This window comes from Vulpes lagopus, chromosome 3 (genome assembly GCF_018345385.1).
Source record: "Vulpes lagopus strain Blue_001 chromosome 3, ASM1834538v1, whole genome shotgun sequence".
NCBI classification, from domain to species: Eukaryota; Metazoa; Chordata; class Mammalia; order Carnivora; family Canidae; genus Vulpes; species Vulpes lagopus.
In genome coordinates this window covers 113,718,511-113,742,127 of record NC_054826.1, presented here as the reverse complement: position 1 = coordinate 113,742,127, position 23,617 = coordinate 113,718,511, and the positions used below count along the sequence as shown (strand labels likewise).

Below are 23,617 nucleotides of genomic sequence, written 5' to 3'. Positions count from 1 at the left end.
TCCAATCATCCAAACAATCCAAATGGGCAAAAGACATGAACAGAAATCTCACAGAGGAAGACATAGACATGGCCAACAAGCACAAGAGAAAATGCTCCGCATCACTTGCCATCAGGGAAATACAGATCAAAACCACAATGAGATACCACCTCACACCAGTGAGAATGAGGAAAATTAACAAGGCAGGAAACCACAAATGTTGGAGAGGATGCGGAGAAAAGGGAACCCTCTTACACTGTTGGTGGGAATGTGAACTGGTGCAGCCACTCTGGAAAACTGTGTGGAGGTTTCTCAAAAAGTTAAAAATAGACCTGCCCTACAACCCAGCAATTGCACTGCTGGGGATTTGCCCCAAAGATACAGATGCAATGAGATGCCGGGACACCTGCACCCCGATGTTTCTAGCAGCAATGTCCACAATAGCCAAACTGTGGAAGGAGCCTCGGTGTCCATCGAAAGATGAATGGATAAAGAAGATGTGGTCTATGTATACGATGGAATATTACTCAGCCATTAGAAATGACAAATACCCACCATTTGCTTCAACGTGGATTGAACTGGAGGGTACTATGCTGAGTGAAATAAGTCAATCGGAGAAGGACAAACATTATATGTTTTCATTTATTTGGGGAATATAAATAATAGTGAAAGAGAATAGAAGGGAAAGGAGAAGAAATGGATAGGAAATATCAGAAAGGGAGACAGAACATAAAGACTCCTAACTCTGGGAAGTGAACTAGGGGTGGTGGAAGGGGAGGAGGGTGGGGGGTGGGGGTGACTGGGTGACGGGCACTGAGGGGGGCACTTGACGGGATGAGCACTGGGTGTTATTCTGTATGTTGGCAAATTGAACACCAATAAAAAATAAATTTATTATTTTTTAAAAAGGCATAGAAGACAGTAGGAGAATCTCTTATTGCAGAGATAAAATAACTAAAATCTAGTCAAGTCAAAATTAAAAATGCTATAACCAAGATGCAGTCCCAAGTCGAAGTCATAAAAACAAGAACAGATGAAGCAGAGGAGTGAATCAGTGATACAGAAGATAAAATTACAGAAAAAGAGGGAAACAAAGGTGATGGACCACTAAGGTAGATTTAGGAAACTAAATGACTTAATAAAACGTATAACATTTGTAATATTGGAGTCCCAGAAGATGAAGAAATAAAGGAGGAGGTTTATTCAAACAAATTAGAGCTGAAAAATTCCCTAATCTGGGGAAGGACACAGACATTAAAATCCAAAAAGCACAAAGAATTCCCAATCAATTCGACAAAAGCTGACCATCATAAAGGCACAACATAGCCAAATTCACAAAATATACAGACAAGGAAAGAATTCTGAAAGCAGCAAGGGAAAAAAGTCCTCAACCCACAAGAGAAGACAGATAAGACTCACACTGGATCTGTCCACAGAGATTCGGCAGGCCAGAAAGAAATGGGAGAAAATATTCAACTTGGGAATATTTTGGGAAAAATATATTGGGAAAAATACATTGGGAAAAATATATTGGGGAAAAAAAGTCAGCCAAGAATTCTTTATCTATCCAGAATAGAAGGGGAGATAAAAAGTTTCCTCAATAAACAAAAACTAACGGAGTGCATGACCATTAAATCAGCCCTGCAAAAAATCTTAAGGGAGACTCTTTGAGGAGAGAAAAAAGACCACAAGCAACAAAGACTAGAAAGGACCAGAGAACATCACCAGAAACACCACCTCTACAAATAACACAATGACACTAAATTCTTATTGTTTAATAATCACTCTGAATGTAAATGGACTAAATGCACCAATCAAAAGACATAGGTAATCAAACTGGGGAAAAGGGGGGGAGATTCCTGGGTGGCTCAGTTGTTAAGCATCTTCCTTCAGCTCAGGTCATGATCCTGGAGTCCTGGGTGTGAGCTTTGTGTCAGTCTCCCTGCTCAGCCAAGAGTTGGCTTCACCACCTGCCTCTGATCCTCCTTCCCTGCTCACACCCTCACTCTCTCCCTCTCAAAGAATAAATAACATATCTTTAAAAAAAAAAAAAAAAAGGATGGAGGGGATCCCTGGGTGGCTCAGCGGTTTGGCGCCTGCCTTTGGCCCAGGGCCTGATCCTGGAGTCCCGGGATCGAGTCCCGCATTGGGCTCCCGGCATGGAGCCTGCTTCTCCCTCCTCCTGTGTCGCTGCCTCTCTCTCTCTCTCTCTCTATGTCTATCATAAATAAATAAATCTTTAAAAAAAAAGGATGGATTTTTTTAAAAAACAAGATCCATCTATATTCTGCCTACAAGAGACTTGTTTTAGACGAAACCTACAAACCACCAAAACTGAAACATGAAAAAAACAAAAATTTCACAGATCCATAACTAGTAAAGAAATTGAATTAGTAATTCAAAACCTCCCAATAAATAAAAGTCCTGGGCTGGATGGCTTCCCTGGAGAATTCTAGCAGACATTTAAAGAAGATCTAATACCTATTCTCAAATTGTCCCAAAAAATAGAGATGGAAAAAAACTTCCAAACTCATTCTATGAAGCCAGCATTACCTTGATTTCAAAATCAGACTAAGACCCCACTAAAATAAAGAGAATTACAGGCCAATATCACCAATGAAAATGGACGCAAAAATTATCAATAAAATACTAGCAAATCTAATTAAGAGGACATTAAAAGCATTATTCACTACCATCAAGTGGCATTTATTCCTCGGCTGGTTCAATATTCACAAATCAATCAACATGATACATCATATTAATAAAAGAAAGGATAAGAAGCACGTGATCCTCTCAAGAGATGCAGAAAAAGCATCTGAACAAATACAGCATCCTTTCTCCATAAAAACCCTCAATAAAGTAGGGATAGATGAAATATACCTCAACATCATAAAGGCCATAATTGAAAGACTGACAACTAATATCATGCTTAATGGGGAAAAACTGAGATCATTTTCCCTTCAGTCAGGAATAAGACAAGGATGTCCACCCTCACCATTACTATATAACATAGTACTGAAAGTCTTAGCCTCAATAATCAGACAACAAAAATAAATAGAAATCATCCAAATTGGCAAGGAAGAAGTCACACTTTCACCATTTGCAGATGACATGATACTCTATCAGAAAACATGAAAGATTCCACCAAAAAGTTGCTAGAACTCATACATGAATTCAGCAAAGTCACAGGATATAAAATCAATGTGCAGAAATGTGTTACATTTCTATATGCCAATAACAAAGCAGCAAAACAAAAAGAGAAATCAAAGAATAGATCCCACTTGCAACTGCACAAAAACACAATGATTCCTAGGAATAAATCTAACTTAAGAAATAAAATATCTGAAAAAAAAAGAAATAAAATATCTGCACTCTGGAGAACTATTGAACATTTATGAAAGAAATTGAGAAGACATAAAGAGATGGAAAAACATTGCACACTTATGGATTGGGAGAACAAATATTATTAAAATATATCTATACTACCCAAAGCAATCTACATGTTTAATGCTGTCCCTATCAAAATACCCAGCATTTTTCATAGAGCTAGAACAAACAACCCTAACATTTCTGTGGAACCACAAAACATCCCAAATAGCCAAACAACCCTGAAAAAGAAAACTAGAAGTATCACATTTCCAGATTTTAAGCTATATTAGAAAGCTGTAGTCATCAGGACAGTGTGGTACTGGCACAAAAACAGACATGTAGATCAAAGGAACAGGGAACCAGAGATAGACCCACACTATATGGTAAACTAATCTTGGACAAAGCAGGAAAGAATATCCAATGGAAAATGACAGTTTGTTCAACAAATGGTGTAGGAAAACTGGACAGCGACATGCAGAAGAATGAAACCGGACTACTTCCTTACACTAGACACAAAAATAAATTCAAAATGAAGAAAGACTTCAATGTGAGACAGGAAACAATCATCCTAGAGGAAAACCAAGCAGAAATGTCTTTGACCTCAGCCATAGCAACTTCTAATTAGACATATCATCAAAAGAAGCGACACAGAAGCAAAAATGAATTACCGGGACTTCATCAAGATAAAAAGCTCATGCACAGCAAAGGAAACAATCCACAAAACTAAAAGCCAGTCAAATACCTGACAAAGGATTAGTATCTAAAATCTATAAAGAACTAATCAAATTCAACACCAGAAAAACAAATAATCCAGTTAATAATTGGGCAGAAGATATGAATAGACACTTTCCCAAAGAAAACATCTGCATAGCTAACCCACACATGAAAAGATGCTCAAAAAAAAAAAAAAAAGACAAGAGTCATATGATCCTCTTAATAGATGCAGAGAAAGCACTTGACAAAATACAGAATCCATTCCTGATTAAAACTCTTCAAAGTGTAGAGATAGAGGGAACATTTCTCAATATCTCAAAAGCCATTTATGAAAAGCCCATAGTGAATATCATTCTCAATGGGGAAAAATTGAGAGCCCTTCCCCTAAGATCAGGAACACGACAGGGATGTCCACTCTCACCATTGTTATTCAACACAGTATTAGAGTCCTAGCCTCAGCAATCAGACAACAAAAAGAAAGAAAAGTGTTCAAATTGGCAAAGAAGAAGTCAAACTCTCCCTCTTCGCAGATGACACGATACTGTGTATAGAAAACCCAAAAGATTCCACCCCAAGATTGCTAGAACAGCAATTCAGCAATGTGGCAGGATACAAAATCAATGCACAGAAATGAGTAGCATTTCTATACAGTAACAGTGAGACTGAAGAAAGAGAAAATAAAGAATCAATCTCACTTACAATTGCACCCAAAAGCATAAGATACCTAGGAATAAACCTAACCAAAGAGATAAAGGATCTATACCCTAAAAACTACGGAACACTTCTGAAATAAATTGAGGAAGACACAAAGAGATGGAAAAACATTCCAGGCTCATGGATTGGAAGAATAAATATTGTGAAAATGTCCATGCTACCCAGGGCAATTTACATGTTCAGTGCAATCCCTATCAAAATACCATGGACTTTGTTCAGAGAGCTAGAACAAGTAATCTTAAGATTTGTATGCAATCAGAAAAGACCCCAAATAGCCAGAGGAATATTGAAGAAGAAAACTAAAGCTAGGGGCATCACAATGCTGGATTTCAAACTGTATTACAAAGCTGTGATTATCAATACTATGGTACTGGCACAAAAACAGACACATAGACCAATGAAGAGAATAGAGAACTCAGATATGGGCACTCGACTCTATGGTCAACTAATATAATATTCGACAGAGCAGGAAAGACTATCCACTGGAAAAACTACAGTCTCTTCATTAAATGGTGCTGGGAAAATTGGACAGCCACGTGCAGAAGAATGAAACTAGACCATTCTCTTACACCATACACAAAGATAAACTCAAGATGGTTGAAAGATCTAAATGTGAGACAAGAATCCATCAAAATCCTAGAGGATAACACAGGTAACAACCTTTTCAAACTTGGCCACAGTAACTTCTTGCAAGATACATCTATGAATGCAAGGGAAACAAAAGCAAAAATGAACTATTGGGACTTAATCAGGATAAAAAGTTTCTGCGCAGCAAAAGAAACAGTCAACAAAACTGAGAGACAACCTATAGAATGGGAGAAAATATTTGCAAATGACATATCAGATAAAGCTAGTATGCAAGATCTATAAAGAACTTATCAAGTTCAACATCTAATAAACAAACAATCCAATCATGAAATGGGCAGCAGACATGAACAGAAATTTCTCCAAAGAAGACATACACCTGGCAACAAGCATATAAGATAATGTTCCGCATCACTTGCCCTCAGGGAAAGACAAATCAAAACCACAATGAAATACCAACTCATACCACTGAGTTTGGCAAAAATTAACAAGACAGGAAACAACAAATTTGAAAAAGATGTGGAGAAGGGGGAACCCTCTTGCACTGTTGGTAGGAATGAAAACTGGTGCAGCCACTCTGGAAAACAGTGCGGAGGTTTCTCAAGAAGTTAAAAATAGAGCCACCCTACAACCCAGCAATTGCACTACTGGGTATTTACCCCAAAGATACTGATGTAATGAAATGACAAGACACCTGCACCCCAATGTTCATAGCAGCAATGTCCACAATAGCCAAACTGTGGAAGGAGCCTCGATGTCCTTTGACAGATGAATGGATAAAGAAGATGTGGTGTATGTATACAATGGAATATCACTCAGCCATTAGAAGGGAAGAATACCCACCATTTGCTTCAACATGGATGGAGGGTATTATGCTGAGTGAAGTAAGTCCATCTGAGAAGACAATCATCATATGGTTTCACTCATATGTGGAATATAAGAAATAGTGAAAGGGATTATGAGGGAAAGGAGGGGAACTGAGTGGGAAAAATTAGAGAAGGAGACAAACCATGAGAGGCTTCTAACTCTAGGAAACAAACAAAGGGTTGCAGAAGGGGAGACGGGCGGGGGGTGGTGGGATAACGGGTGACAGGCACTGAGGAAGGTACTTGATGGGATGAGCACTGGATGCTATACTATATGTTGGCAAATTGAATTTAAATTTAAAAAGTTAAAAAAATAAATTTAAAAAGTTATAAATACTAAAAAAAAGAAAAGATGCTCAACATCACTCATCATCAGGGAATACAAATCAAAACTGCAATGAGATACCACTTCTCACACCTGTCAGAATAGCTAAAATTAGCAACACAAGAAAGAACAGGAATTGGCAAAGACGTGCAGAAAGGAGAACCCTCTTGCCCTGTGGTGGGAAAGCAAAAGGGTACAGCCATGTGCAAACAATATGAAGGTTCCTCAAAAAGTAAAAACTAGAATGACCCTATGATCCAGCATTTCCACTACCGGATATTTACCCAGAGGATACAAAAATACAGATTCCAAGGGATACATGCACCTCAATGTTTATATCAGCATTATCAATATAGCCAAACTATAGAGAGGGCCCAGAAGTCTATCAAATGAGGAATGGATAAAGAAGATATGGTATAAATTACAATAGAAGGATGCCTGGGTGGCTCAATGGTTGAGTGTCTGCCTTTGGCCCAGGGTGTGATCCTGGGATACTGGGATTGAGTCCCGCATTGGGCTCCCTGCATGGAGCCTGCTTCTTTCTCTGCCGTGTCTCTGCCTCTCTCTGTGTGTGTCTCTCATGAATAAATAAATAATATATTTTTAAAAATACAATGGAATATTATTCATCCATCCATCAAAAAGAATTAAATCTCGCCATTTGGAGCAACATGGATGGAGCTAGAGTGTATTTGGCTAAGTGAAATAAGCCAGTCAGAAAAACATAAATACCACATGATCACACGCGTACGTGGAATTTAAGAAGGAAAGAAAACAAACATATGGAAAGTGGGAAAAGGAAAAAAGGACTGGGGGATATGAGCCATAAGGGACTCTTAATGATAGAGAAAAACTGAGGATTGATGGAGGGAAGTGAGTGGGTGATGGGCTACATGGGTGATGGGTGTTAAAGAGGGGGCTTGTTGTGATGACCACTGGATGGATCACTGGAGCCTATTCCAGCAATCAATATTGCACTATATGTGAACAAACAAAATTTAAATTTAAAAAGTACAAACACCTCAATGGATTTTCATGTCTTCACACAACCTTCCTTCTTGACATTATAAACCTAATATTTTCAGGTTTCCATCCTTGTCAATTCTACTCCATCCAGACCAGGCAGCACAGACAGGACCCAGAACTTGAGGTGGACAACTGTGGCCACAAACCCCTTCAGGCTAACTGAGAAACCTGCCCTGTGGTCCTCAGTCTTCAGAAAGAATTGAAATTCTTATGAAGTTCCCATCAAGAACCCCATGAAAAAGCTATTATTTAACCACAATGTGAAAGAACTCAGTAAGAAGGAAGACACCATTGATGTGCCATGTTTACTCACATTTGGGTTTGAGTAACCAAGACATAAAAATAAGAGGAGCAAGAAGAGCGGACTCTGTACCTCCATGTCCTAGTCTCTATAAGACTAATACATTTCCCCAACTCATTCAAGCCCAAGACAGCTGAAAATCATTGCTCTAAAACTGACCACTTTTATTATTATGTAAATTTCTTATAAACAGGAATCATTCTAGCACTGCTAAATAAGAAAAAGCAATCTCTTTAATATAAACTTCAAAAATAAGGATAACAACAAGTGTTCAATTCTGTCTAGATGATATTGCCTGCCTCAAGAGCCCCTGAGTGTGGCTGTCCTGATTATAGGAGACAACAGAGATGCCTGGGTGGCTCAGTGGTTGAGCATCTGTCTTCGGCTCAGGCATGATCCTGGGTCCTGGGACCGAGTCCTGCATCGGGTTCCCCGTGGGAGCCTGCTTCTCCCTCTGCCTATGTCTCTTTCTCTCTTTCTGTGTCTCTCATGAATAAATAAATAAAATATTTTAAAAGGAGAAGAAGAAGAAGGAGGAGGAGGAGGAGGAGGAGGAGGAGGAGGAGGAGGAGGAGGAGGAGGAGAAGAGGAAAACACCAGCTACAGCAGGGGTGGAGTCTAGCCCAAAAGTGAACGGGAGAGAGGCCCAGTCTATAAGGGGGACTAGGGCATTCCAGGAAGGATGTCCAGGGTCACCTTAATTATAACTGGAGCAGGGACAGGGAAAGAAATAGCAGTGAACAGAGTTTGGGACCCCCGAATAGGTGAGATTGCTCATGGGTGTGAGAAGTGTCCCCAAAGCCAGAGTCAGCCTCCTGTCTAGGGAACACCTCATGGCCCCTGGAGACAGGACCAGGAGCCTAGAGTTTGAGATCCAGCTGTGCTGCTTACAGCTGTGTGACCCTGGGCTGGTTTCTTTCTGTAAAATGGAAGTGTCCATACCTATGTCATAGGCAACTGTGCTGAGGACAAGAGGAAGCCATGTGCTGAGCACCCATGGACAATAGCATCATCATCTCCATGGCACAAGTGTCTTCCCAGATCCGGTGCCTTAAAAGTGTCATAGCTGTTAATGACAACACTAGTGCCAAGCCAGGTCACTCCTGTTTCAGGCCTATGCTAAGCCCTGCCCTTTGTAGAAATCATCTCTTAGGCTCCAGATGGCAGGAGGAGGTCATAAGGTGTGGGGAGGGCTCTGGGCCCCTGGCAAGGCTGAGGCATTCCTGGGCCCTGGGAGGGGTGAGTGAGTGAGGACCCCTAGGGAGTACTGGGGAGTGGAGCTCCTGGGCTCCTTGGAAGGAATGGGGGATTGGGCATCCCTGGAAAGGGCTGGAGAAGTCTTGCAGGATTCCTGGGTCCCCAAAGGGCAGATCCCTCCCACACCTATGCTGGTGCAGGCTGGGACCTGGAAGCAGCAGCAGCAGTAGCAGCAACAACATCATTCAGAGGCAGCAGAGGCAGCAGATCCGTGGGGCGGTGGATGGAGCAGTGAAGAATGCTCTGGCAGGCAAGTGGTATCACCAGGCTGGGCTGCCCTTGGCCCCTTCCCCCTTCCCCAGCCACCTCACTAGCTCTGGCCCTGGCCTCACCCTCCAGCAGGGCATGAGCAAGCCAGGCAGAGGTGGACCCCTGGGGCCAAGGAAGGGTCCCTCCCCAGACCTCTGTGTCCTGGTGGTTGAATGGGCCCCTGGAATCAGGAGAGACTCTGGCCCCAGAGTCCTATCTGATGGGGCTCAGGGAGAATCATGGAGGGACAGCACGTAGCACCAGTTCATTCAAAGAATAAAAGCACAACACAAGGTCCCCATGGATGCTGATGTCAGTTTATTACCCCAGCCACATTCTGAGCACTCCTCGGGGACATGGAAGCAGGAGTGTAGCTGACATTAATTTGAAAAAACAAAGATGCTGGAATATGGGCACTCCTGATGCTCTTACAAATCAACGTCCAACACTGCCCTCCTCACCCTTCTCAGAGAGGGGAAATTGAGGCAGTCAGGGATTTGGCCAAGATGACACAGTGGTTTCTGAGGGTTTTGCTGATTACATCTGACCATATCCCTTTTTTCTGAAGTTCACTTCTTTTAATCTTGCAGTGATGGTTTTGGGCAGCTCTGGGACAAATTCCACCTGGTGAGGATAAAGCAAACCCTTCCTGACTTAGTCCTACTGTCATTTCCTACCAATGCCCCATGCCCCTCCTCTGCCACTGTGCAGTTCCATGGATGGGCTGGAACCATGTGGTAGCCTCAGTAGGCTCCACCAAGCATGTCAGGGTGTCCTCTGATGAGGGAAGTTGGATGCAGCCCTGTGATGCGCTCTGAGCGGTGAAATGTGAGTGCGAGTGAGGTGTGCCACCTCGAACAGAACAGTGGAGTCTGGCCACCTCCTTTGGCCATCTCTCCCGGCTCCTGGAAGTTACCTATGGTGGGTTCTCTTTTATCCTGGTCCCGGGAAGACCATGTAGACATGTGGCAGGACAAGAAAGATACCTCCCTTATTAGAAGCTCCTAGGACACGGGACTACTGGTTACTCACTGGAACATCTAGTCCATCCTAACTGGTATGCATCCTCTGTTCTGCTCTCTATGAGGCAGCACAGCCTAACATTCGAGCGTGAACTCTGTTGTCAGATACACATGGGTTTGAGTTCTAGCCCTGCCCTTTGATTCGCTCTAACTTCAGGCAATTTGGTTTGAGTCTTTGAACCTCCATTTCCACTCTGTAAAATAGATGGTTGTATGATCTCAGGTTGGGAGGGGATTAAATGAAATAACAATACATGGAAATCTTTGAGTCCAGAGCCTGGAACACACACTAAATGTTCAATAAATATTAGTTGTATACCTTTATGTCTCGACTGTAAGCATTCAGAAAATGCAACAATGTATTATTACAAAAGAAGGACATGTTACTTTTTGGCCTGTGTATCCCCTCAAATTTTGTTTTCAATAAATAGGATAATATATGTATATTCATTCATAGCCTTTTTTCTTAATAAGATACTGTGCTATTTTTATGTTACAAATAAAGATTTGCATATCTTTTTAAATTATACAATATCAAATACCATGAATAATTTAATCATTTCTCTATTGTTGGTCATTTTCATAGGTTGCATATGGTATTGAAAACAAATGAAGTAGAATAAAAACTATACTAATGCACTGTAGGTTAGAATAAATGTTTTTTTAAAGATCGTATTTATTTGTTCATGAGACACAGAAAGAGAGAGGCAGACATAGGCAGAGGGAGAAGCAGGCTCCATGCAGGGAGCCCAATGTGGAACTTGATTGCAGGGATCAAGCCCTGAGCCAAAGGCAGACCTTCAACCACTCAGCGACCCAAATGTCCCTAGGCTAGAATAAATACTGTTTTGTTGACTTTCGTTGATTATGTATATATATATATATATTGGGTTGCAATTTAGAATGTATTCCTTACTAGGACTAATGTTTGAAAAACCTGTGGCAATTGTTGACTTGAATTTTTTTTTTCAAATTTTGAAAGAAGACAAATAGCCTTCAGGGACACCTAGTTTATAGAGTCTTGAGTAGAAGGGAAGGCTCTGCCTTGGTTAGAATCTTAGCTCCTTCACTCATTAGCTGTGTGCCTGTCTCTGAGCCTCAACATGCTCAACTCCAAAATGGGGATGGTGATGAGATTTTGTACTGTGGGGCACTATTGCCTGAGGACAGAATGATTGATAAAGATCTCTGAAGCACACCTGACATAAAGCACTCCATAAATAAGACATCCTATCTTTTCTGACATTTTTTAGTTACTGCCTTTACATGTGGAATATCTTTCAGGGCAAAGCCTAACCGTCGACTGTGTCTCCTGATCTCCACCCTCCTCCAAAATATGCTGGTGCTCTTTCCAGTGCCGGCAAAAGCCTGGAGTTCATAATGTGTTGAGTTCAATTACTTCTTTGTTATAGATCAATATCTAGGCAATACAGGACTCCAGAGTAGGGCGCATTACCTCTTGCAGTCCCAGGACTTAAATCAAAGGACAGAAGGACCTTCATTCATCCTCACATCCCCTCCTACTAATCAGAGGGGATCAGGAGAGATGGAGGACCCAAGGAACCCCTGACACCAGAAGGGTGAGAGTCTGGAGTCAAGACAGATCTTGGGGAATCCTGGGGAGCAGAAAAGGAGGAAGAGACACAGAAAGTGGGAACAGGGGAATGGGGGTTGGATGAGGGTGAGACTAGGACTGGAGATGAAGGACTGGTGGGCATATAGTCAAGAAGTAACCTTATGGATAAAACAGGAGTCAAAGAAAAATTTTCAAAGGATAGGACATGATATTTGAACTCAATAATAGTGCTACTGATAATGATCCTACAACAAATGTCTCCTTCCAGCCTGAGCATCCCATTTTGTGGGACAAGCTTGTATAATCTCACTATTATCTATGTCACTCTACTACTTTGTATGCGTAGTTTTTAAATTTTGCACACAAATGGGGGGGGGAAGTAACTTGATGCTCATGACTAATCTTGGGATCTCCCAAGAATGTGTGTATTTTAAAAGGTAAATTCTCTCCTGGGGCACAGAGGGACAACACCCATAACTCTTAGGAGTGGTGGGAGTTGTGAGCGGTTGGATCCCTCAGAAAGTGACTCTGGACAAGGATGTGAGTATAAGTAGTGTCTCTGGAAGGGTCTTCAGGAAGCAATTATAAGAGCTAAGGCTGTGAAGAAGGAAGGAGCCAACAAACAATACAGGATGTTAGTGAAGAGGTCACTGCTGTGGGCAATTCTGTCTCCATCCACTGGGAACATCCAGAAGACTGTGCAGAACAGCCTTGCGTCATCGTACTCAAGTGTGCAAAGACCTGCATGGGATGAGGGCTTCCTTCATGGACATTAGTCACCTGGCAGAAGTGCTCACTCTCATGACCAAAGAAGCCAAGGAAGCCAATCAACCCTCAGGCAAAGAGCAGCAGGCAATTGCAGGAGGCAGCCACTGTGTGTACAAGATGGGGAGTGCCAGGGAAGACAGCAGGGCACTAACCCTTTCATCACATGTTTGTATTCAATATTATGACCCATGAGATCTGAAACACTAAGAAATTAGTGTAGGACCCCACATCGTAAGTAAAATGATTATCATGGTTCCTTAAATTTATTATCATTTATACTTTCAACACTGACACCTCTTTAACAAATAACTTCTGTCCCATGAATAACCCCAACCCCACCATTTCAGTCTTAGAAGTCTCAAGTCAAACACACTTTCTTATAAGCACTCTTCAAAACTTGCCAAAGACAAAAGCATAGTTCAAGGGATAGAGTGCTACCTAGGGTGTATACTTTGCACATAGAACAGTGAACACTTTATTCCTCCATGAAAAATTTTCCCATTCCTTGGCATTTCAGAAGGCATGGGATCTGAAGTTTAGAGTGCTCCCTATCCTTGAAATTAGTGTTACAGAGTATAGTTTTCCAAGCTTAACAGCAACTGATAATATGCTGCACTAGTGACAAAATAAATATCTACTCACATTCTCTTCCTATAAATATTAACAATTAACTGTGTGTCTTTAAATCAAATATATATATATTATATGCATATATACATATATATGTATATATGTATTTATATAAATGTGTGTGTGTATGTGTGTGTGTGTATATATATATATATATATACATATACACATATATATATACATATATTGAGAGCAAGAGACAGGAGGATGTCAGTTGGGGGGAGGGCCAGAGAGAGAGAGAGACTCTTAAGCAGGCTCCATGCTAAGTGTGGAGCCTGATTGGGGGCTCAATCTCATGACCCTGAAATCATGACCTGAGGCAAATGAAGAGTCAGATGCTTAGTTGATCAATCCACCCAGGCACCCTCAAATCAAGTATCTTTTATTTCCTCTAATAATCTCTGTATAGCATTTGTTGGTGTTATTCTATTATGATAATCATGATTTTTCTCTCCATGAATATTATTAGCCACTAGAATGGTAGGCAACAAGTTTATAGAACACCAAATGATAACACATCCATCGTAGTTCAGAAAACTACATTATCATATAATACATGTTATATATGTGTGTGTGTTATCTTAATGTAAACTATGTAAAACAGATCTTTCTGTGACTTCTATATAATTGTGTATTATTCAATTACTGTAACATAAATGCTATTATTTAAATAAAACAACAGAACAGAGTATGTGTCAATGACTACTAGGACTAATTATGCAGCATTATGCGTTCACAAATAAAACAATGGCTACTAATAAACTTTCCATTTTATAATAGGTTCAGTTACCAATAGATCAAATAGGAAAAACAATACAGAGCATTTCCATATACCTAATGCTCAGTTTGCCAATTGTTTTTCTTTTATTTTAATTCTAGTATAGTTATTAACATACAGCATTACATTAGTTTTAGGTATACAATATAGTGATTCAACATTTCCATGCACTATCCAGTGCTCATCACCCATGCTCCCAACCATGGTTTCTCTCTGGAAATCATCAGTTTGTTCTCTATGGCTAAGAGTCTGTTTCTCTGTTTGTCTCTCTCTTTCTCTTCTTCCCTTTACAACAGCCACATTATGGAAGTCCCCAAGTGTCCATCAATAGATGAATGGATAAGAAAATGTGGTATACACTATACAATGGAATATTACCCAACCATAAAAAGGAATGAAATCTTGCCATTTAGAATGACATGGACAGAGCTAGAGAGTAAAATGCTAAGCAAAATAAGTCAGATAAAGACAAATACCAGATTATTTCATTCATGTGGAATTTAAGGAAAAAACAAATGAGCAGTCTGCCGAATATTCACATTGTATCAATTGGTGCATCTTCATAACTAATACCCAAAATTGATAGAGTATATTATTAGCTAAAATCAATAGTTTTACTCAGATTTGATTAGGTTGTAAACTTTTCTGTTCTAGGCTTATCCCAGCTGGCACACTACATTCAGTCATGTTATCTCCTTAGGCTCTCATTGGCCATGACAATTCTCAGACTTTCCATATTTTTCACCATCTGGAAAATTTTGAGGAGTACGCTTCATGTAATTTGTGGAATGATCCTCAGTTTGTGTCTAATGTTTTTTCTCAAATGATTAGACTGCATTTCTTGTTTGGGAGTAGGAGGGAGATCACAGTGATGAAACATCCTTATCACTTCACATCAAGTATATTTACTCTCAAGATGATGTTTATCTTTGATCACCTGGCCAAGGCTGTGTTGCCAGATTTCTTCTCTGTCCATAAGATATAAGGTATGTTTCCTTTCTTTTTTTAAGATTTTTTACTTATTTATTCATGAGAGACACGGAGAGGAAGAGACAGGCAGAAGGAGAAGCAGACTCACTGTGGGGAGTCTGATGCAGGACTCGACCCCTGGACCCCGGGATCACAACCTGAGCCAAAGGCAGATGCTCAACCACTGAACCATCCAGGTGGTCCTTTCAGGTATGTTTCCTCTGGAGAAATCACTATACACACATCTCAAAGAGTGGGAAGTTATGTATCACCTCTTTAAGACCTACATACCTAAATAATGCAAATACTTTCTGCATAGAAAATATTGCTTGATTTACCAAAAAAAAAATGCTCATTTTTTTGGTAAATCTAAGCCTATTTTGAATTAAAAGTTTATTAACAATAACTATTTTATTTTTTCTAACACATAATTGCATAATTAGTTCTACTAGGATTACTAATAATTGACCATTATTGTTCTACAATTGTTTTATTTAAATAATAACATGCATGTCAGAGAAAACTGAATACAACATAATATATAAATCACAGAGATCTGTACCACATATTTTATGTTAAGATAATAACACATATATAACATTATGTAAACATGTAGTTTTGTCATCATGAAGGAGTGTCATTGATTAGCTCTGTATAAGGCCAGTCATCTTAGATAATGGGAAATATTTGGATTTACAGCATGTGATATTTCACACCATGGCTGAACCTGTTCAAAAAATGTACAAATGGGGCAGCCCTGGTGGCCCAGTGGTTTGGCGCCGTCTTCGGCCTGGGGTGTGATCCTGGAGACCCGGGATTGAGTCCCACGTCGGGCTCCCTGCACGGAGTCTGCTTCTCCTTCTGCCTGTGTCTCTGCCTCTCTCTCTCTCTCTCTCTTTCTCTCTCTCTCTCTCTCTCTCTCCCTCTCTCATAACTAATTTTTTTAAATCTTTTTTAAAAATGTACAAATGGCCAGGTGATTCATTGTGGCTGGCTCACTTGTTCTAGGGAATCCTTGTTTTTATCTTCTTCCCATTCATCATCTTTAGCAATAATAGAAAAAGCAAATTCACAAATTTAAAAAGACATTCAAAGACTGACAGAATGTATAGTAAGTTCAATGAATTTCAAGGTAAAGGAAAAAGATGTGACCATGGAGTGGCAATAACATGCAACAACCACTTTCTTTGGGCCACTGATAGGTTTCCAAGAGGGGAAGTCCATCACCGTATTAATCTTTCCAATACTGGGGACATTGAAGAGGGTGCTTATGTGTCTGAGTGATGTCTTTCTGTAGCCTGGTTGGGGATTCTCTGGATCAGAGACTTAGAAGGCCAGCAGTAGTTTAGGGTCTTTTAGAGCTGAAGAGTTGATCTTGATTGACTGATTGATTGACGTTACTTATGATTAGGAAATGTTTCACAGGATGTGAATATAAGGCAGGCAGTTAATGCCTAAAAAATCTACTCTTCAGGAGTATGTTTTTAAAAATTTGATGTGTAAACACTAATTCTGAGTTTCACACCAGCAGCAAACTTGTGAGCTAATGTTACCAGCCTACCAATACACAGGGGCCATCTTTGGCTCATTGATATTACAGAATGGAAACAGAATTGGTTACAATGAAGATATAATATTTCATCATGATGTTCTTTAAAACAAAGGGGTTCAAAAAGTACTCAAACTCATAATTTATTGCACTACACTTTGCAGCAAGTGAGAAAAAGATTTAAAAATGAAAGAATATTTTCGGAATGATTTAGATGTTAAGCTTTGTGCAATAAACCATTTACATCTTAGAGGATCACAAGAAAATATTGAAAGCCCAAACATGAGAAAGATTCTGAATTTATTTTATTTTTTTAAAGATTTTATTTATTTATTCATGAGAGACACACAGAGAGAGAGAGAGGAAGAGACACAGGTAGAGGGAGAAGCAGGCTCCATGCAGGGAGCCTGAGGTGGTATTTGATCCCAGGTGTCCAGGACCACACCCTCAGCTGAAGGCAGCACTAAACTGCTGAGCTACCTGGGCTGCCCCAGATTCTGAATTTAGAGTATTACAGACAATTATAATGTCTATACACCTAATCATATAGGTATTAATAGATGAGATCTGGTCTCATGTATGTAATAAAATTCAAAAAGAATTTGTCATACTACGACAAAATTATGTTAGACCCGAAACACTATTGTGAATATTCAAAGAAAAATGCTTCCCCTTAGTTATTGATGGTAAAACAGATGTAGAGATGCCTGGGTGGCTCAGTGGTTAAGCATCTGTCTGCCTTCCGCTCAGGGAGTGATCCCGGAATTCCGAGATCGAGTCTCACATCAGGCTCCCTGCCTGGAGCCTGCTTCTCCCTCTGCCTAAGTCTCTGCCTCTCTCTCTCTGTTTCTCATGAATAAATAAATAAAATATTTTAAATAAATAAATAATAAATAAATAAATAAAAATTTTAAAAAGAAAGAACTGTGTCAATAAGAACAAATGATAGGCTTGTTGATTTTCTTATGGAGAAGAAAAAGTGATGTTTAGTTCATGAAATTAATAAATTGGAGGGCAGCTCGGGTGGCTTGGCAGTTTAGCACCTGCCTTCAGCCCAGGGCATGATCCTGGAGACCCGGGATCAAGTCCCGTGTTGGGCTCCCTGCATGGAGCCTGCTTCTCCCTCTGCCTGTGTCTCTGCCTTTCTCTCTCTCTGTCTCTCGTGAATAAATAAATAAAATCTTTCAAAATAAATAAATAAATAAAAGATAAATTGGAAAAACAAGATACTGTCATAAGTGTGCTCATATCCACACACTGCATGTAAACTAAGTAGAATTTTTTTGCAGATTTTATTTATTTATTCATGAGAATACACAGAGAGGAGAGAGAAAGAGAGAGGCAGAGACACAGGCAGAGGGAGAAGCAGGCTCCATGCAGGGAGCCTGACGTGGGACTCGATCCCGGGTCTCCAGGATCACACCCTGAGCTGTAGGTGGCGCTAAACCGCTGAGCCACCGGGGCGGCTCCAAACTAAGTAGCATTTAAATAAAAATTTAAAAAGAAAAAATAATTGCTAATATCCAGATATATATCCAGATATATAATAATGGAGCAACTGTAGCATGTTTGTAAAAGAAGAGAAAACATTGGGGATCCCTAGGTGGCGCAGCCGTTTAGCGCCTGCCTTTGGCCCAGGGCACGATCCTGGAGACCCAGGATTGAATCCCACGTCGGGCTCCTGGTGCATGGAGCCTGCTTCTCCCTCTGCCTATTTCTTTGCCTCTGTGTGTTTGTGTGTGTGACTATCATAAATAAATTTTTAAAAATTTAAAAAAAGAATAGAAAACATTATTTCATCCCCCAAAATGTCCACTTGCATCTTTCTCAGCAAATATCCTTAAAAGGCAAATAATCTCTATTTCTGAATTCAAATATGCTAACCTTTAAAATTTCATACTTAGGGTGTGGGTGTGTCTGGGTGGCTCAGTCAGTTAAGCATCTCCCTTCACCTCAGGTCATGATCCTAGGGTATGGGTATCAAACCCCATGTCCGGGGCTCCCTGCTCAGTGGGGAATCTGCTTCTCCCTCTGCTACTTCCCCTGCTAGTGCTCTCTCATTCTCATGCTCTCTCTCTCAAGTAAGTAAATAAATAAAATCTAAAAGAATTCATACTTAGGATATATACTTTTTTTCAAATTCAATGAACTTTGGAGATGTTTTCATGTTTTAGATATATACATAAAATATCAAATGAAATACACTGTCATGAAATGAAATCATATTGATGCAATACATTACATGGTTTATAACTTGTCCAAGTGGGGTGATATTTTTGAATGGTGATATTTTGAATATCATTTTTGAATGATATTTTGAATGTGAAAAAGTTAATAAAGAGCTACAACAACAAGTCCTGAAGTTATACAAAGCTGCATGCTCATCATAAGGTCTGTCTTCTTTCTTACAAGTGACAGAAAGGAATCTAGAAAGTACACTGATGAATGTAAACTCAGGAAGATATATGAATATATCTGAATTAGAAATAAGCAACCAAGGAAAAGTTTTTAAAAGTTGGCAGTGCATGAATCAGTGGACATAAGCATGAATTCTAATATATTTTAAAATGCCACTTTTTCTTCAAACAGGGATTCACAAATTTTGCTTAGTACAATCTCCTACAAATTTATAAGTACTCTTGCACAGAAGGAGTCACAGCAAGATTCTGGGAATGAGCGTTTTGTAAACTGCAACCAATTTAAAACTATTAAAGACTGTCAAGAGTCCATGAGAAATTATAAAACATGGCAAATCTCAATTGGAAAGGAGATAACCTGGGGCACCTAGGGTGGCTCAGTCGGTTAAGCACCTGCCTCAGGTCATAATCTCGGGGTCTTGGAATGGAGCCCCTTGAGGAGTGTCCCTGCTCAGCAGGGAGGCTGCCCTCCTGTCCCTCTGACCCTCCCCCCTTCTCATGCTCACTGTTTCTCAAATAATTAAATAAAATCTTAAAAAAAGAAAGAGGAGATAAGGTGAAGATTACATTTTAAAGATATTATTGATGAGTGTAGGATGAAGACACAAAAGGGTAATTATAACAAATTATCTTTCAGGTGTAAATATTTGTTAAATAATGCAAGGTTTATGACACCAGGTGCCTGTCAGGTTTTCAGTTGTTCCAAGTACTACAACATTGTTTGAAAAAAAACAAACAATGAAAAAGTAATACAAGCATGTTTAAGTGGACAGCAGTTTGTGCTTCCACCTCAGGCTCCGGTTCAGGAGGACACAGAACGTGGGACCCCAGGTCCCCACTCTCGGAGGAGCTGAGAGTCAGCAGTTCCTGTATTTACGTCGCCGCTGAGTGTGGCTCCAGTTCCTCTGATTTGGGGTCAGGATTTCTCCCCAGAAACAAGCCTGCATCTGTAATAAACCAACCACAGCATCTGTGACGTGGCGTCGAGGGACCCCCCAATCCACGGATCCCTGAGTCAAATACTTCTTGTTCAAACACCCTCAGGGAAAATGAGGACCAAACGACGGGAACAGCCCAGAAAACACAAGGGATTGTGCTGCTCACTCACTGACCAGCGTGTCCCGGGGGGAAGCCCCCCAGAGGCCCCTCCTCAGCACTCAGCCCGACAAGGCAGCTTCTGTCCCGCTCCGCTCGTACCTCAGGAGACGCCAAGTAGCTGCAAAGCCCCCAGGGTCTCCCCGGGGCGGCCGGCAGAACCTGCTGGAAACGCAGCTCTGGCTCTCTGCCCTGAGGCGCCTGCAGCGCACTGGGCTGGATCCTCCTGTGGCTGCACAGGCCCTTCCCGCCCTGAGGCGCCCTGGGTCAGCGCAGCCGATGCGCGCCCTCTGCTGGCCGTGGCTGCGCACGCAGAGACCCTGCCCCTCCCTGGGGGTGGCGCGCGCGCGCCCTCTGCTGGCCGTCCTGGGAATCCCGGCAATGCTCAAGGTCCGGGCCCCTCAGCTGGAGGCAGAGAGGGTGCTCTGCTCCAGCCAAGCCAAGCCATCTCTCTCTATGACAGATCCTGAGGCTGGGCCCCACAAATCCATGCAAAAGGAGGTGCTCCCATCTTCCCAAGTGAAATGACCTCTGCCAAGCTCAGCCCCAGGAAGGTGGGAGCTGGGAGCAGTGGACTCAGGGAATCTGATGCCCAGAATTCTGGCCCCTACTGGTCCCAACACTCAGATCCCCTTCATAGACCCCTCCATCCTCGCCCATGGTTCCCCGTCCACACCCCTGGACCAGGAAAGCCCATTCCTCCTTGTAATTCCTCCTTACTTCTGCTTCTTCCTACCCCATCTCCTTCTCTTTCTTCCTCCCACTTTCTAGAATTTGCCCCATCCCCCCACCACTCTCTCAGTGTCTCTCTCCCTTACAGTCTCTTTCTATGTCTCTCCCCAGGCCCTCAGGCTTTCTGCTCTGTGCAGCCCTGTCCAAGACCATAGAGTCCCAAATGAGTGTGCATCTGTATGTGAGCTCATTTAGAGCAGATTTTCTTTTCCTAAAGCCCTCTGGTTCTTCAGGGAGTAAGCCCTATTTTTTATAAGGCCAGATGCTTCAGAGGCTCTTCTTTCTAGAATATATTCCAAGATTTGGGGTACCTGATGTGGGTCATAAACCCCTCATTCCTCAGGGACATCCTCTGTATTAAGATCCTCCTGACTGTAGCTCACTACATCCATGGTAGAGTTTCTTGTGAGACCATGTCTCTGCTTATCTGACCTATCTCCATGTGATTCTTTTATCCTTTGTTGTGAAGACACTGTTCAGCTAGTTTTCAGGTTCTTTTCAGAGGAACGATGTATGGAACATACATTGTATGGAACATATATTGTTCCATTTGTAGCTATAGAATTATTGTAGCTGTGTGAGGAGGTAAGTTCAGGACCCTTCCATGCTGCCATCTTAACCCCAGCTCCATAGTTCATAGTCTTAACCACATGTAAAATAATACATTTTAAAAAGATTTTATTTATTTATTTGAGAGAGAGAGAGAGAGAGAGAGAGCACACATGAAAGAGTGGGAGGGAGGGGCCGAGGGAGAGGCAGACCCTCCACTGAGTAGGGAGTGTGACTTGGAGCTCAATCTCATGTGCTGAGCTGATGGCAGACGTTTAACTGACTGAGGCACCCAGGCGCCCCATAAAATAATACATTTTTTAAACCACTATTTGGGCAAATAGCAATGACATGTTGTTTGGAGGTTTTTTTAGAGAGAAAGAGAGAGCAAGTGAGAGAGTATGAGTCATAGGGGAGGGGGCAGATGAAGAGGGAGAGAGGGATTCTTAAGCAGGCTCCATGCCCCAACACAGAGCTCAATCTCACAACCCTGAGATCATGACCTGAGTCAAAATTGAGTTGGGCACATAACTGACTGAGCCACCCAGGCACCCCTGATATGTTTCTTCTTAGCATTTATTCAGAAATGTCATCAAAAGTCTAGAGAATGAAAATCACTGACCTAGATGCTGGTGTTATAAAGGTGAATGAAACAATATTCTTACCCTCAGAGAGGCTGAAACACCTCTGAGGGAGATGAGATCAATGAAAGAGCAATTTAATGCAATCAGGAAAGTCCTAGATAAATTGCTAAGGAGTTCAGAAGGAAAAGAAACTCCTTTCGCCTAGAGAATCAGGAAAGAATTCTGTAAGAAGGTAGGTCAACATTTACACTTCCACTGCAAATAAGCCATCCTGAGGGACTATAGCTTTGTTTTAAAAGTATTGTCTCTGCTTAAAAATATTTTAGGATAATTCTTTAGGAAAGGGTCACCAAAAAAAGCAGCCTCGTTCCTTTAAAGCTTATTTTTGTATTCAAAAATATATTCCCCCATTGGAGATTTCTATGTCCCACTTTTAATCATCAATAGAATTCCTAGACAAAAGATAAACGAGGAAATAGATCAACTATGTTGACATAAAACATATGAAAAGTTGACAATTTATTTTATCAACTAGAATGAAGAGACCTATAGAACACTCTACCCCACAACAGCAGAACATGCATTTTCCACAAGTGCACACACACACACAAAAAAAAAACACTCTCCAAGACAGACCATATGTTAGGCTAGGAAGCAACTCTCAATAAACTTGAAAAGATTGAAATAATAAAAAGCATATTCTCTAATCACAATGGAATAAAATGAGAAATCCACAACATAAAGAAATTTGAAAAATTTACAAATATGGAAAATCATCATGAACACACACTACTAAATGGTCCATGGGTCGAAGAAGAAATTACAAGAGAAATTTGAAAATACCTTGAGATGAATGAAAACAAAATACAATATGCCAAAACTTATGGTACAACACTAAAGCAGTGCTGAGAGAGAAAATCATGGTTGTAAATGCCTCCATTCAAAAAACCATGAAAGATCTCAAATCAATAGCTTAAACTTTCATTTTTTAAAAAATGGGGGGAAAAGAACAAACTAAACCCAAAGCAAGCATAAGGAAGGAAATTATAAAATTCACAGTAGGAAATAAATGTAATAGAAAATGAAAAAAAAAAATAAGGAATATCAACCAGAGTACAAAGGGAGAAAAAAGGGACGTCTGGGTGGCTCAGCAGTTGAGCGTCTGCCTTCAGCCCAGGGCGTGATCCTGGGGTCCTGGGATCGAGTCCTGCATCGGGCTCCCTACAGGGAGCCTGCTTCTCTCTCTGCCTATGTCTCTGCCTCTCTGTGTGTGTGTGTGTCTCTCTCTCATGAATAAATGAGTAAAACCTTCAAAAAAAAAAAAAAGCAGGGGAGAGGAGAATAAAAGAAAAAAAAATCAACTGAACAAAAGTTATTTCCTGAAAAGATTAACAAAGTTGACTAAACTTTAAATAGGATGACTCAAATTATTAGAGTCAGGAATAAAATGCAGGTCATTACTGACCACATAGAAACAAAACAGATTATAGGGAAATACCATGAACAACCGTGTATCAAAACTGTATCAAAAAGTTAGGTAACCTAGATGAAATAGATAAATTC

At 40.8% G+C, this 23,617-nt stretch overlaps 1 protein-coding gene across 5 annotated transcripts in view; it reads right to left on the bottom strand.

The window, feature by feature from the left end:
* LOC121486237 (BRD4-interacting chromatin-remodeling complex-associated protein-like) overlaps positions 1–20,786 on the bottom strand; it is a 44,031-nt gene extending 23,245 nt beyond the window's left edge. For 4 of the 5 annotated variants that reach the window (XR_005986579.1, XR_005986578.1, XR_005986580.1 and 1 more), the window contains exon 1: positions 20,292–20,786. The gene's annotated coding sequence lies outside the window, so the exon portion shown is untranslated. Of the gene's footprint in view, positions 1–19,662; positions 20,042–20,291 lie in introns of those variants that run through there. The other variant, XR_005986583.1, reaches the window with a different exon arrangement.
* Between the last annotated feature and the right edge of the window lie 2,831 nt (positions 20,787–23,617).